General features: G+C 49.6%; 1 protein-coding gene across 3 annotated transcripts in view; it reads left to right on the plus strand.

Annotated features, from left to right (window-relative positions):
- Positions 1–1,201: 1,201 nt before the first annotated feature.
- MYO6 (myosin VI) overlaps positions 1,202–13,516 on the plus strand; it is a 155,356-nt gene continuing 143,041 nt past the window's right edge. For 2 of the 3 annotated variants that reach the window (XM_054722567.1, XM_054722568.1), the window contains exon 1: positions 1,203–1,389. The gene's annotated coding sequence lies outside the window, so the exon portion shown is untranslated. Of the gene's footprint in view, positions 1,390–13,516 lie in introns of all 3 variants that reach the window. The other variant, XM_054722566.1, reaches the window with a different exon arrangement.

Consider the following 13,516-nt stretch of genomic DNA (forward strand, 5'->3'; position numbering starts at 1 on the left):
CCATCTGTCAAAGCCTTTTAATCTGACATCCAAAATGAAGGCAAAGCCCATGGACTGAAGCTCTCCTCTCCTCCTGTTCTCCTCCACCCCCAACATTCGTTTTAAAATCTAGTTTTATATACTTAAGATTCACCTCCTGGCAATCTGGAACTAAACTTCTGAGATTGCTGTCAATTATTTCCTTTCTTGGTTTCTCTTCCTCTTTCTTAACTTCCCTATTTGGTCAATGTTTCAGTTGTATCCTAAAATATCTCATCAGACCTTTTCCACCAAAAGAAGTGCAAGATCTGAGTATCTGAAACTTGCCTCTTATCAGAATCTTGTGGGTTCCCTGACGTTTTCTAGTTGCTACTCGGACATGTTGCAGGAAAAAAAAAAAAAAGTATAATTCTCATATGTAGGTATCTTTTGCTTTTTTTTTTTTTTCAGCTGAGACATTGAGCATGCTAGTCAATGACCATTTTATTTTCTTAAAAGACGCTTCTTTTCGTCGTAAAGGCAATGGAGGTTTTCATAGCATCCAATGTGCACAGCTACTTCATGTTTAATTTTCAAATGTGACTCATTGGCATGTCCTTTACAGAAGCAACAACATTTCAACGACAGAGAAGATCGCCGCTTTCTTAAGTAAATGGGGGGGGCGGAGGCCCAGGAAATACAACCTTTCCACCTCGGACCCCCTGCGCCCCAAAGCAGAATCCGAAGTTAGTTGCGCCGGGAGGGACTCCCTTCCCCAGGGCAGCCCAGCCCCAGCCCCTTGGACTGACGGCCGCGGAGGGCGCCCCGGTTCTTCCCTCCGCGACAGCACCCCCTCCCTGCGGCCCGCGCCTCTGGGGGTCCTCGCCCCTCGACGGCCAGCGCCCTCCCTCCCGGCAGATTCCGCACCGTCTCCGTCCCCATCCGGAAACCGAACAGCCGGGAAGGCCCTTTCGCGGGGGCGGAACCAGGACTCGGCGAGGCCCGCGGCGGCCCCTCCCCGCGCCGCAGCGCCCACCCCGCGCCCGAGGCCGCGGCCGCCGAGCCCGGCGAGCGGAGGGGCGGGGCGGCCCCGGGCGCCGAGCGCCCCCTCCCGGAACGCCGCCCCGCGCCCCCGCCAGCCCGGCCGGCCCGCCCCGGCCCGCGGCGCCCCCGCCCCCTCGGGCGCTCCGTAGCCGTGACGTGCGCGCGGCGGGGCCGGGGACTCGGTGGGGCGCCGGCTGGCGGGCGGAGACGGACCCGGGATCTGTCCGAGCAGGAAGCGAGGAGCAGCCTGGCCGCCGCCTCCGCCCCGTCCTGGGCTCGGCCGCGTCCCCGGCCTCGGCGCTCCCCTCGGCGCCTGTCCGCCCGCCCTCCGGCCTCCGCGGCGACCCGCAGCCCCGCCGGCGCGCACCTGCCTTCGTGTCCGCACAGGTGAGCGTCCCGGAGCCCGAGCGGCGGGGCGGCCGCCCGGCCCCTCGCTCCCCCCCCCCCCCGCCCGGCTCCGAGGCCTCCCGCAGGCCGCCCAGGTGGCCCCGCGGCTCCCCTCGCCTCCCGAGGACCCGAGCAGGTGAGGCAGGTGATGGGTGGGCCCGGCGGCGGCGGCGGCTCGCGGGAGCGCTCGGCTGGCTCTCCCTCCCCGCGGACACGGAGAGTCCCCCCTCACGGCGTATCGTCACCCAGACACCTTCGTGCATCGTCCCTGGCTCCCAGGGGGACGCGGGTCGACCCGCTCAGGTGTCTGACCGGGACCCGGACCCCCCGGGATCGCCTTCTCTCTCGTCCACAAGCCGAAAAGGCATAAGGTGGTTGGTCCTGGGGCGTGAGGACCAGCTGACTAATCGGTCAGTCATGTAGGAGATCAGGCTGGGACGGTCTCAGCCTGCACTTTGAGTCCCGAGGAGGACCCGTCCTTGGAGTGTGTTAATTTGTGTGTTACCCAACAATAGCTTTCTGTGTTTGTTAAATGGACAGAGCTCCGTAAAAACAATGGGAAGGCTCAATTCTGGGGTGTTGGAATAGGAAGTGATGTTGACGTCCGGAGCACCTGTGTCAGGGGTCTGCCCTGAGAGGCAGAAACACGTTCCATTCCACCGGGCACGAAGGTCGGGGTGGAGGAGTGCTGCCGCGAGAACCGCCGGGTGCGGGGGAGCAGCTGGGAGCGCGGCCCCAGCTCCCCAGGCTGCGGGGCGTGCTCAGTTCAAGTTCCACTTGCTGCGACCCTCTGGCGCCGTAGATGCAGTCTATCTAAATAACTAATTTTGAATTCTGCATCTGTTTCTTAATTCTTAAGATAACAGCCTTGAACAGTAATATGATGTTGCTTTATCACTTCTGGTGTAAATTCCAGAATGTTATACATATTGTGCACTTTTTATTTTGATGGGCTTATAGGAATGCAGTCAGGGTTTGAGCATTTAAAAAACGCACGTTCTTAAGATGTGTAGCTGAGACTCTTCACACCATAAAATGGGCATCTTGACCTTGGGCTGGTAATGGTCATGGTACAAAGGTTGGCAGCCAAATGGCCTTTCTGTACAAATTAACTAAACTCCGTAGATGTCTTGGGCTGTGGTTTTCAAATTGGAAATTGTTTAGTGAAAAAAAAAAATTACCTTGGTGTCTTTTATCGTTCACTTTAGAAACACCACAAATTGAGCTGTAGCCAGAGCATGGAACAATGCAACTGTTCGAAATAACTCATTGACTTTTAAATATCCAGCTCACTTGGAGTGTTTTCAGTTGCGCGGGAATTACATGCACAGTGGTAAACAGAAGTCATTTTAGTCTTATGCAGATTTGCCCGATGCGTTTGTATGAACTTTGTGACATGCCATGTATTGTCCTCCCAGCTTTTTAAGTTACATTTTTGTTTGCAAAAACTAATTTTAAAAGGGAGTTACAAAAGTGATGAATGACTTTAAGAGGAGATAATCATGATTAAAAACTCTCTTTATATGATATATACAACTATATATATAACAAATACATTTTTCATGAGTGTGTACAAATACAAGTAAGAAAAATGTAATAAGATATTGCAACATTTAATGTAAGTTAATATGAGGTATTAAAAACAAGATCATAAATCATAACCCATGGGGCTTATCTGAGATGGATTTTTTTCATCTGTTTATGTTTATGTGATCAAGTTTTAAAATAACAGTGGCCAGGAAATCTGAGAGAGGCTGAAGGCTCTTTTCTCATCCTGTTGTGACTTTGCCTGGAGACTGTGGTGTATCATGTAGCCCATTGTTTAGACAACTGGGCTGTCTCGGGGTTCTAAAATACGACTTTCTTCAGAAAGTTTTAGGACTTTTGACCATGGAAGCACCCGAAACATTTTTGAAAAAATTTACCAATTGTCACTATATATTGATAATTGAATCTTCATTGTCGATATGAAAAGGTCAGTTTTTAAAAGATTTCCAAACCTTTGTGCATTTTTCACTTCTCTATGTTAAAACATTTTAAGCAAAAGATTGAAAAAAGCGTTGCAACTTTAATAAGTTTCAGACAAGTTAATTGTGATCCCCCTTAATGAGATACTTCATAATTTGTGAACTGGCCCTTTCGTAGGATCAGACTGTCACCCGTTTATTAGGCATCTGCTAATCAGAGCACTAACTGAGGGACCTGATGTACAAAAGAATTCAAGGTTGGTGGTCTTGTCCTTTTACACGGGAGGAAGTTTAGGCTTATCTCTAAATATTAAATATTTGTTCAAGGTCGTGTAGCTCCAGAAGGACAAAGGCTGGATTCACACCCAAGTCTCGAAACCCCTCTCCTTTCACAGACCAGGTTGCCTTGATCTCAGTTCACTTGGTAGACTGTTCAAATAAACCTGCAGAACTGACACTGTTCAAGAATGTGGCTTGAGGGCTGAAGAAGGCACACAGGAGTGACGATGAGATAGGCCAGGAATGTGGTTCTGGAACTAATTTTGAATTCTGCATCTGTTTCTTAATTCTTAAGATAACAGCCTTGAACAGTAATATGACGTTGTTTATCATTTCTGGTGTAAATTCCAGAATATTATACATATTGTGCACTTTTTATTTTGATGGGTTTATAGGAACTAGAATTAGGCTGTAACATAACACTGGCTTTTATTGTAGCTAAAATGAATAGTATAATGTTACTGCTTAGAGAGAACTTAAAATTTTTCCTCCAATTAGACAGATTGTTACCTGTACATGCTGTAGCTGTCTTTTAAATGTTACATAACTCTCTAATCCTGGGGGGTCGGGGTGGGGGAAGATTTCCTTTCAGATTATGATTAAATTGTCAACTGTACTATTTGGACATTTTTTTTTAAATTTGCTTTTTAATTTAGATATGGCTCATGTTTATTTCAGAAATGTCCCTTGAACTATAACAACATAAATGAGCACACGAAGTTCATCTTTTGTAACCAAGTAGGAGTCCTTTCAGCGGTAGAATGTAGTTAGATAAACGATAGGGAGAAAAACGATAAGGCTGAGTTGAGTGACTACTTTTACAGGTGTTTCATAATTTGGTTTGAACTATTAAGAATTTTGCATCTTGAGGGTACTCCACCATATCTCAATAACGCAAGGATACTCAACTGTAAATACAAAACCATCATCCAAGGGCTTAATATAAATTATTAATGGATGGTCTGTAATACACCTGTGTGTGTGTGTGTGTGTGTGTGTGTGTGTGTGTGTGTGTGTGTCTCGCTCTCTCTCTGCAGGTGTAGATAATCAAGAACTAACTAAATTTAAATAAGCTTAAATTTTATTTTTGAGGCATTGTAGAGTATTTTGAGGAACCAGACGGTTTTACATTTAAAAACAGTTATGGTTTTATTTGACAAATGTAGGGGACTGTTAATCATCTTAACATATAAGTATTAGACTATTTTTCTATTCATGGTTTTCAAAAATAAACTTTTTTTTTCTTATTGATTATTTTAAGAATGGCATAATGGTTTAAGAAATTACCACAAGCCCACCAAAATCTCTCCCTCTGAGTACTGTAGCGTAGGAAGTAAAACCGGAAGAACAAATCTGGCATCTTGAGAAGTTTTACTCTAGTGTTAAAGAGAGGGAAGTCCTTTTCTATGCAGTGAAACCAAAGTATTGCAGCACATTCCTTGGGTGATATTCACATAGGTTACCATTCACATCCACACTGCTTAATGTACACAAAGGAAGGTGATGTTCCTGAGAAAACCACAGGCATCTTTTAGGTGTGTAATGTCACTTGTTACTTTAGTTGAAAGTAACCTGTTGCTTAAACTTTACAAGGCCAGGGTAAAGTATTGCATGTAGCAGAATCTAAAATTTCTGTACAGATGGATGAGCATCTTTTTCAACCAATGTTTACTGATGGCCTACTGTGTTTGCAATATGACTGTAGGTGAGAACTGGATCTTCCCTGTGCTGGCAGATCTTTGGGTCTAGGAGGTGGAAAGAGTGGCAGAGACATTAAAAAAAAAAAAAAGATGAATAGAAACATTCATTTAAAATCTGAAGATGTTTATATTAAAGGTTAACATACCTTTGTATGGTGCTTTGTTGTTTTGGAAATTAGTTTATGTGTACTTGGTCCTTAAAACAACTTGATGAAGTAGATGTGGTAAACTTATTCCTATACTGAAGCTGAGTAAATAGAGACAGAAATTAAGTACCTGTTCAAGGTCACATAGGTGGCTGCTTAGAAGCATAGCTGAGAATGGAACTTCTATCTGTGTATTCTGTAGTAAATCCCTCTTCCCCCAGTTCTCCATCTCTTCGATGTTAGTTATGGTTAATTTCTTAGTAGTGCTTATTTCATTTCATGGCTTTAATTCAGATGGTCACTGAAATGCTCATTGTTAAATAGTTTGTTTTTAAAGTAAGGTAGAATGATGAGGGTGATGTATCATGGAACCACTTTAACATTTTGAATAGAGTAATGGAGCCAAGGTTGGTAATTAACTTTTCTAGTTGAAGAGTTTTTAAAGAAAACTCAACAATTAGTTAAAAAGAAAGAAGAAAAATGTTCTGAGGGAATTTTGAAAATAACTTACAAGTTATTGGCACATTGTTATTGATCTGATGATTATACTTGTCTTTTGTAATAATGAGCTAAGGTGTGTCTTCATTGGTACCTTTATACCTTCATTCATTTAACAAATATTTGAGTATTTACCATGGGCCAGGCATTGTTCAAAGTGCTGATGATGCAGTGATAAATTAAGACAAAGTCCCTATACCAAGTGAGTGACATTTTATTATTGTTTTGAATTAAGGTAATTATAGACTCTATACTAGTATGTAATCAACAGGGCTGACTCTAAAGTTGGGAAATAGACAATTGTCAAAGTGGTACAATTTCAGGGCTAGTAAAAGACTCATTTGCTCTAAAATATTCTACTCCTGGCCTCCAGTCCACTGAGTTACACACTGTTACCAGTGTACTCCTGAAAATAAGATAAGTTCTATCTTTTATCACAGTCCCAGGACACAGAGCTGCGAGAAAATAAATCAGACCTTGTACTGACTGATACGTTGAATTTTGTAGGAGAGGTGGTTGGCAAAGTAGAATTTTAATAACAATTATTGTTTATTGAGCTCTTGCTCAGGTCCTATGTCACACAAGTACTTGAACTCATTAGCTCACTGTGTCATTTCAGTGCACTTAGCATTATGACCCTCATTTTACAGATTAGGAGGCTGTAGCACAGAGATGTTAAATTTGCTCAAGCCCATAGCCGATACTTGGAGCTGGATTCTGGATCCTTTATAGTACCTGGCGTGTCGTAGGTACTCATGTGGAAAGAGTGCGGGCGGACATACAGACTTGTGCCGTTGTGGTGGCACACCATGTAGGTGGAACACCTTGGTGAGTGAGGGATGGGTGGGGAGAGTCCAGAGAGCTTGCTGGGTGAGTGGTTGGAGTTGCGGGGAGGGTGGGGACAGGGCGGGTTATTGTTTGCCTAGATGCTTGGCTCTCAGGCTTGATCCTCCTTAAATGCACAAATGCTTGGTTGTCCAGCTCCTGGTAAGAGGACAGGCAGACCTGAGGTGATCCTGGCTTTGCCACTCGTGACCTTTGGTCAGGTTACTTAGTTTCTCTGGGCTTTCGTTTTCCCATTTGTAAAATGGAGGCAACAACGCTACCTAACTGGTGTAGTTCTTGTGAGCACTGAACCAGCTGATATTACATGTAAAGCACATATCACACTGGCATTATGATTGTTACTATGTTTTTTTTGTTGGACAATGTTTAATGTGGAATGTGAATTCAAAGGAAAAAAAGCAATATATTGGAGAATTTGGGTGGAATCTTGAAGTGGGCCAGTTTTAAGTAGTTCTGAAATTTAGGTGTGCATCAGAAATACCTGGGGGACTGCTGAAAACAGGTGGGGCCTGGGTGTTAGCATTTTAACAAACTCCTCAGTTGATGTATTTGCTTATCAAAATTTGACAACTATCGGTTTAAACCTTTTTTTTCATCCTGTGCTTAGAGAGGGCTTCAACAATAGCAACAACAACAAAATTACTTGGATTAATCAGGTAGATGAAAGTGAAATATCAGTTACCAGAATCTCTTCATTGATTTTTTTTTAAAGCTTATTTCAGCCTTATCGCATTTATCTTGAGAGAACAATGCGGTGTGAAATTACACACCTAAATTTAATTATGATGAATATTTCAGCTTATTAACCAGCTTCATGTGGAAGTAAGCTAGTTATATTTAATTTTTATATAGTTATACAGATAGCAGTAATATATAAATAATATTCATATAGATCTTAAGTCCTTTTTAAACTTTTTAATTGGGTTTCTTTAGATGACTGTTTTTTTAGTAACCAGACTTGGTATTGTTAGTTGCATCAGGCAAGGTCCCAGTAAGAAAAGAAATTTCATCCTTGATGGTGCAAAGGAAGAGATTGTAGAGGTTAGGGAACAAACAAGGGATGGTGAAGCACCCTGGGAATAGCAACAGCAAGAAGCCCTGAGTTCCCCAGAGATGAGCAGAGCAGAGAGCGGCCTTTGTGGAGGAGGGCCCGGGGGAGCTGGCTTTGAGGCAGGCAGGGAGGGAGGGGACGCTCCCTGCCCTGTCCTCCCTCTGCCTTTAGGTCTGTGCCAGTGACTTCCATTTCTAGAACCCAGTTGGGGAGCCTAGGTCATGATCTATGTAGGTTCTTACTCCCAGGCCAGGAGCAGAGCAGTGAAGGGATTTTGGGGTGCTATGGAGCAAGTGGAAAATAACTAGGACGTTGATTAGAACCTTAGGGAATTTGTAGTATTTCCTTAGTGCATTTAAAACAGTTTTTAGCATTGTGATACATCTGCAAAACTCTTGAGACTACTTGACTTATATTTATGCTTTTAGAAAATAGTATGTTCACTTTCTCATTTAATGGAACAATTATTTTAGGAACTTCGGTGATTTATATAACCAACTGAGTGAGAAACATAATTTAGGTTTGTTAACACAATGCATATTTCTTAATATATTGTTAGGCCTTAATGAGGTTTTCTGACATTTCCTTCATTGGGTAGTCTTTGTTTGGTAGAATAACTTTTTCATTAAAAAAATCTTTTAATGACTACATTTCAAAATTTCTAGCTAGAATAGTCCTTTGCCTTCTGGAATTTATACTTCTATTCACTTGGACACTTGATAGCAAAAAAAAACAGAACATAGACTTGATGTGGTAAATAGTACTTTTATGAAATGTTCTTCCTCCCCAAGTCCTTTTACAGACATTAAATTTTTGTATAAATCTGTTGGAGTTTGTTGTTATTCAGCTGTCTTTTGCTAATGAGGATTTTACCTAGTTAATCTGAATTTTGGTTAAGAGTCTTAATCCATGCTCTTTATTTTGGACAGGTTGTTTAGGATTACTAAAGAAAAGGGTTTCTCTCCTTAAAGAGAAGATATGAAGGTTCTTAGTATCTGAGCAGTACTCCCCCCAAAGCGATTAGATTATGGCTTGTCTCTTCTTCGCTTGGGAGTCCAGGGAAAAAGAAGTACAGAATTTTACTCAGATTCAGCAGCAGCTGTCTTGGTCACAGCTTTCAGAAAGGGAAGAACCATATTGTCTGGGGTTGAGCAAATTAATCACATAACAACACCTGGCTATGAGACTTTAAATTACAAATAAAGGGTAATTCTAGATGTAAATATAATTGGGTCATTTTTTTTTTTTTTTTTTTTTTTTTTTTTTAAATTTCTTTATTGATTAAGGTGTCACATATTTGTCCTCATCCCCCCATTCCCATCCCACCCCTCTCCCCACGATGCCCCAATCCCCTGTTGAACTTAACCGTTGGATCATATGCATGCATACAGGTCCTTTGGTTGAACTCTCCCCCTCCCCCCACCCTCCCCCTACCCTCCCCTATCCTCCCTCTGAGGCCCGATAGTCCGATCGATGCCTCCTTGCTTCTGGTTCTGTTCTTGTTCCTCAGTCTATGTTGTTCATCATTTCCCCTAGATGAGCGAGATCATATGTCACTAGATATATACTAATAAGAACTCAATGTGAGACGAGCAATAATAGTTATGCTGACAGGCAAATGAATCAATCTGTAGCGAGCTTCCCCCTGGACCAACAGTTCTTTTGAGACCCAATTTCAATGTCCAGTAGTTCCTTATGTGTACATGTCAGCACTGACCCCTCAGCTCTGGATGGTGGACAAATGGTGGTAATGGAGGTCCGACTCCCTCTGGTTTGGTCTCGGCCGAACCCAGGGGCACGGCGTCACCCAGACTAAGGGGCACGTGGCCTCACCCTTACCCAAGGGGCGCGTGGTCACACCCGGGCCTGGGACCCAGCCTCACCCGGATGGATCCAGGGGCGCACGGCCTCACCCGGACCCAGAATCTAGCTTCACCCGGACCCAGGGACGCTTGGCCTCTCCCAGACCCAGGGGCACGTGGCCTCACCCGGGCCTAGGTGCACGAGGCCTCATCCAGATCCAGGGACACATGGTCGCACCCGGACCCAGGGACGCTTGGCCTCTCCCAGACCCAGGGCCACTTGGGCTCACCCGGGCCTAGGTGTACGAGGCCTCACCCGGATCCAGGGACACATGGTCTCACCCGGACCCAGGGACGCTTGGCCTCTCCCAGACCCAGGGCCACTTGAGCTCACCCGGGCCTAGGTGCACGAGGCCTCATCTGGATCCAGGGACACATGGTCGCACCCGGACCCAGGGACGCTTGGCCTCTCCCAGACCCAGGGCCACTTGGGCTCACCCGGGCCTAGGTGCATGCGGCCTCACCCGGATCCAGGGACACATGGTCTCACCCGGACCCAGGGATGCTTGGCCTCTCCCAGACCCAGGGCCACTTGGGCTCACCCGGGCCTAGGTGCACGAGGCCTCACCCGGATCCAGGGACACATGGTCTCACCCGGACCCAGGGATGCTTGGCCTCTCCCAGACCCAGGGCCACTTGGGCTCACCCGGGCCTAGGTGCACGAGGCCTCATCCGGATCCAGGGACACATGGTCTCACCCGGACCCAGGGACGCTTGGCCTCTCCCAGACCCAGGGCCACTTGGGCTCACCCGGGCCTAGGTGCACGCGGCCTCACCCGGATCCAGGGACACATGGTCTCACCCGGACCCAGGGACGCTTGGCCTCTCCCAGACCCAGGGCCACTTGGGCTCACCCGGGCCTAGGTGCACGAGGCCTCACCCGGATCCAGGGACACATGGTCGCACCCGGACCCAGGGACGCTTGGCCTCTCCCAGACCCAGGGCCACTTGGGCTCACCCGGGCCTAGGTGCACGCGGCCTCACCCGGATCCAGGGACACATGGTCTCACCCGGATCCAGGGATGCTTGGCCTCTCCCAGACCCAGGGCCACTTGGGCTCACCCGGGCCTAGGTGCACGAGGCCTCACCCGGATCCAGGGACACATGGTCTCACCCGGACCGAGGGACGCTTGGCCTCTCCCAGACCCAGGGCCACTTGGGCTCACCCGGGCCTAGGTGCACGAGGCCTCATCCGGATCCAGGGACACATGGTCGCACCCGGACCCAGGGACGCTTGGCCTCTCCCAGACCCAGGGCCACTTGGGCTCACCCGGGCCTAGGTGCACGCGGCCTCACCCGGATCCAGGGACACATGGTCTCACCCGGACCCAGGGACGCTTGGCCTCTCCCAGACCCAGGGCCACTTGGGCTCACCCGGGCCTAGGTGCACGAGGCCTCACCCGGATCCAGGGACACATGGTCGCACCCGGACCCAGGGACGCTTGGCCTCTCCCAGACCCAGGGCCACTTGGGCTCACCCGGGCCTAGGTGCACGAGGCCTCATCCGGATCCAGGGACACATGGTCGCACCCGGACCCAGGGACGCTTGGCCTCTCCCAGACCCAGGGCCACTTGGGCTCACCCGGGCCTAGGTGCACGCGGCCTCACCCGGATCCAGGGACACATGGTCTCACCCGGACCCAGGGACGCTTGGCCTCTCCCAGACCCAGGGCCACCTGGGCTCACCCGGGCCTAGGTGCACGAGGCCTCACCCGGATCCAGGGACACATGGTCTCACCCGGACCGAGGGACGCCTGGCCTCTCCCAGACCCAGGGCCACTTGGGCTCACCCGGGCCTAGGTGCACGAGGCCTCACCCAGATCCTGGGACACATGGTCTCACCCGGACCCAGGGACGCTTGGCCTCTCCCAGACCCAGGGCCACTTGGGCTCACCCGGGCCTAGGTGCACGCGGCCCCACCCGGATCCAGGGACACACGGTCTCACCGAGACCCAGGGACGCTTGGCCTCTCAGACCCCGGGGCACGTGACCTCACCCCTGCCTAGGTGCACTAGGTCTCACCCGGATCCAGGGACTCACGGTCTCACCCGGACCCAGGGACGCCTGGCCTCCCCCAGACCCAGGGGCACGCGGCCCCACCTGGACCTAGGTGCACGAGGCCCCACCCGGATCCAGGGACACATGGTCTCGCCCGGACCTAGGGGTGCGTGGCCTCTCTCAGACCCAGGGGCACGTGGCCTCACCTGGACCTAGGTGCACGAAGCCACCCGGACCCAGGGGCGCGTTACCTCTCTCAGACCCAGGGTTCAGATTCACCCGGACCCAGGGGCACATGGCCTCACCCGAACCCGGAATCCAGCTTCACCTGGCCCCAGGGGCGCGTGGCCTCACCCAAACCCAGGGGCGTGAGGCCTCACCTAGACCCAGAGGCGTGTGACCACATCTGAGCCCAGAGGCTCGCAGGCTCGCCTGGACTCGGGTCTCAGCGGGGTTTCGTCTTCTTGATCCCAATTCCTGTTGGTCAATTCCCTCTCAGCAATTCCTTCGGTCATTTTCTCAGAGCTCCAGGGCGGCTGCCGCAGAACTCGTTGGCCGGTGGGCTCGGCAAGGCTCCGGTGTGCCCGGTACCCGGCGGTGGGCTGGTCCGGTGTCGCTGCGTCGGCCCCTGGGTCTGCAACGGTGGCCAGTCGCTGAGCGTGCGCACCTGGCCACTTCGGGGCATTGAGATTCTTGAAGGACTCGGAGGTCAGCAAGCACGGAGTCTCCCACCCCATGTCTCCCAGGGGCTCGTCTGTCCGTGCTCGGCAGCGAGTGGAGCCGTCCCCTCAGCCGGAGACCGCCGGGGGAACTGCGCCGAGCACGTTCCTGGCCACCATTGTGTCGCCTGAGCCATAGTTCTTAAAGTGTGGACTTTGGGTCACCGGCATCAGCATCATCCTGCGTACCCCTCTCTTTTATTCTAGTTGTAGAGCATCTGCTCAGCCAGCCCCCCGGTCTTTCTGGCTGGTGTCTGCTCTGCTCTCCCGTCGTAGTCTCAATATTGTTGTGGTAGGCAACGATCAGGCTGCCGCCCTATGTCTCCATCTTGGTCCTCCTTTGTACAGTTAAGTCTTGATTGTTGTTGGTGTCACTGGGAGGAATTGTCCTCCAGGCCAATTGGCCGTGAGGACCCTCTTTGTCTATATAGGAAGAGTTGCTGTGCAGGAGACATGTTTGTGGGCCGGGTCTTGATGCAGCAATGCCTTGGCGCTCACTGAGTCTGCCTCTAGAATGCCTCCCTTATGCGAGTGATTGAAATCTGGTGTCATCTCCCACCAACCACTAGATGCCCTCGTTTCTGGGTCTCCAATGCAGTGTGGGTCAGCCACTACCTGAGGCACTCAGCAGGAAAAAGCTTCTGCTCAGCTTGGCTGGGGCGGAGCTACAGGGTGGAGCCTACAACCTTGGCTTCCTGTCAGCCCCGCCCTATGAGGCTCCTGTGTCTGTGTCCCTCTGTATTCCTTGCAAACACCTCTGAGAGAAACGCGCCCTGGAGTTTCGCCCACTGCCAAACAGTCCAGTCCCTCCCCTAATGAATCTGGACTCCCAGATTCTCTCCTGGAACTGGGCTTCAGTGCAGTTGGAACTGGGTCTCAGCGCAGTCTGGCGTCCCTGTCTCCTTCCCAGCAGGGCCACCCAGTGGCGCAGGCAAAAGTTCGTCCTCTGCGCACCTTCCAGTGCGCGCGTCTGGAGCCGCCGCTTCTCTGTGCCTCCGCCACCACAGCCCAAATTCATTCCCCCAGCGTGCGCCTGGCTTCCCAGGGATTCGCCCGGAACT

The sequence above is a fragment of the Eptesicus fuscus genome, chromosome 10 (assembly GCF_027574615.1).
Source record: "Eptesicus fuscus isolate TK198812 chromosome 10, DD_ASM_mEF_20220401, whole genome shotgun sequence".
In the NCBI taxonomy this organism is placed as follows: domain Eukaryota; kingdom Metazoa; phylum Chordata; class Mammalia; order Chiroptera; family Vespertilionidae; genus Eptesicus; species Eptesicus fuscus.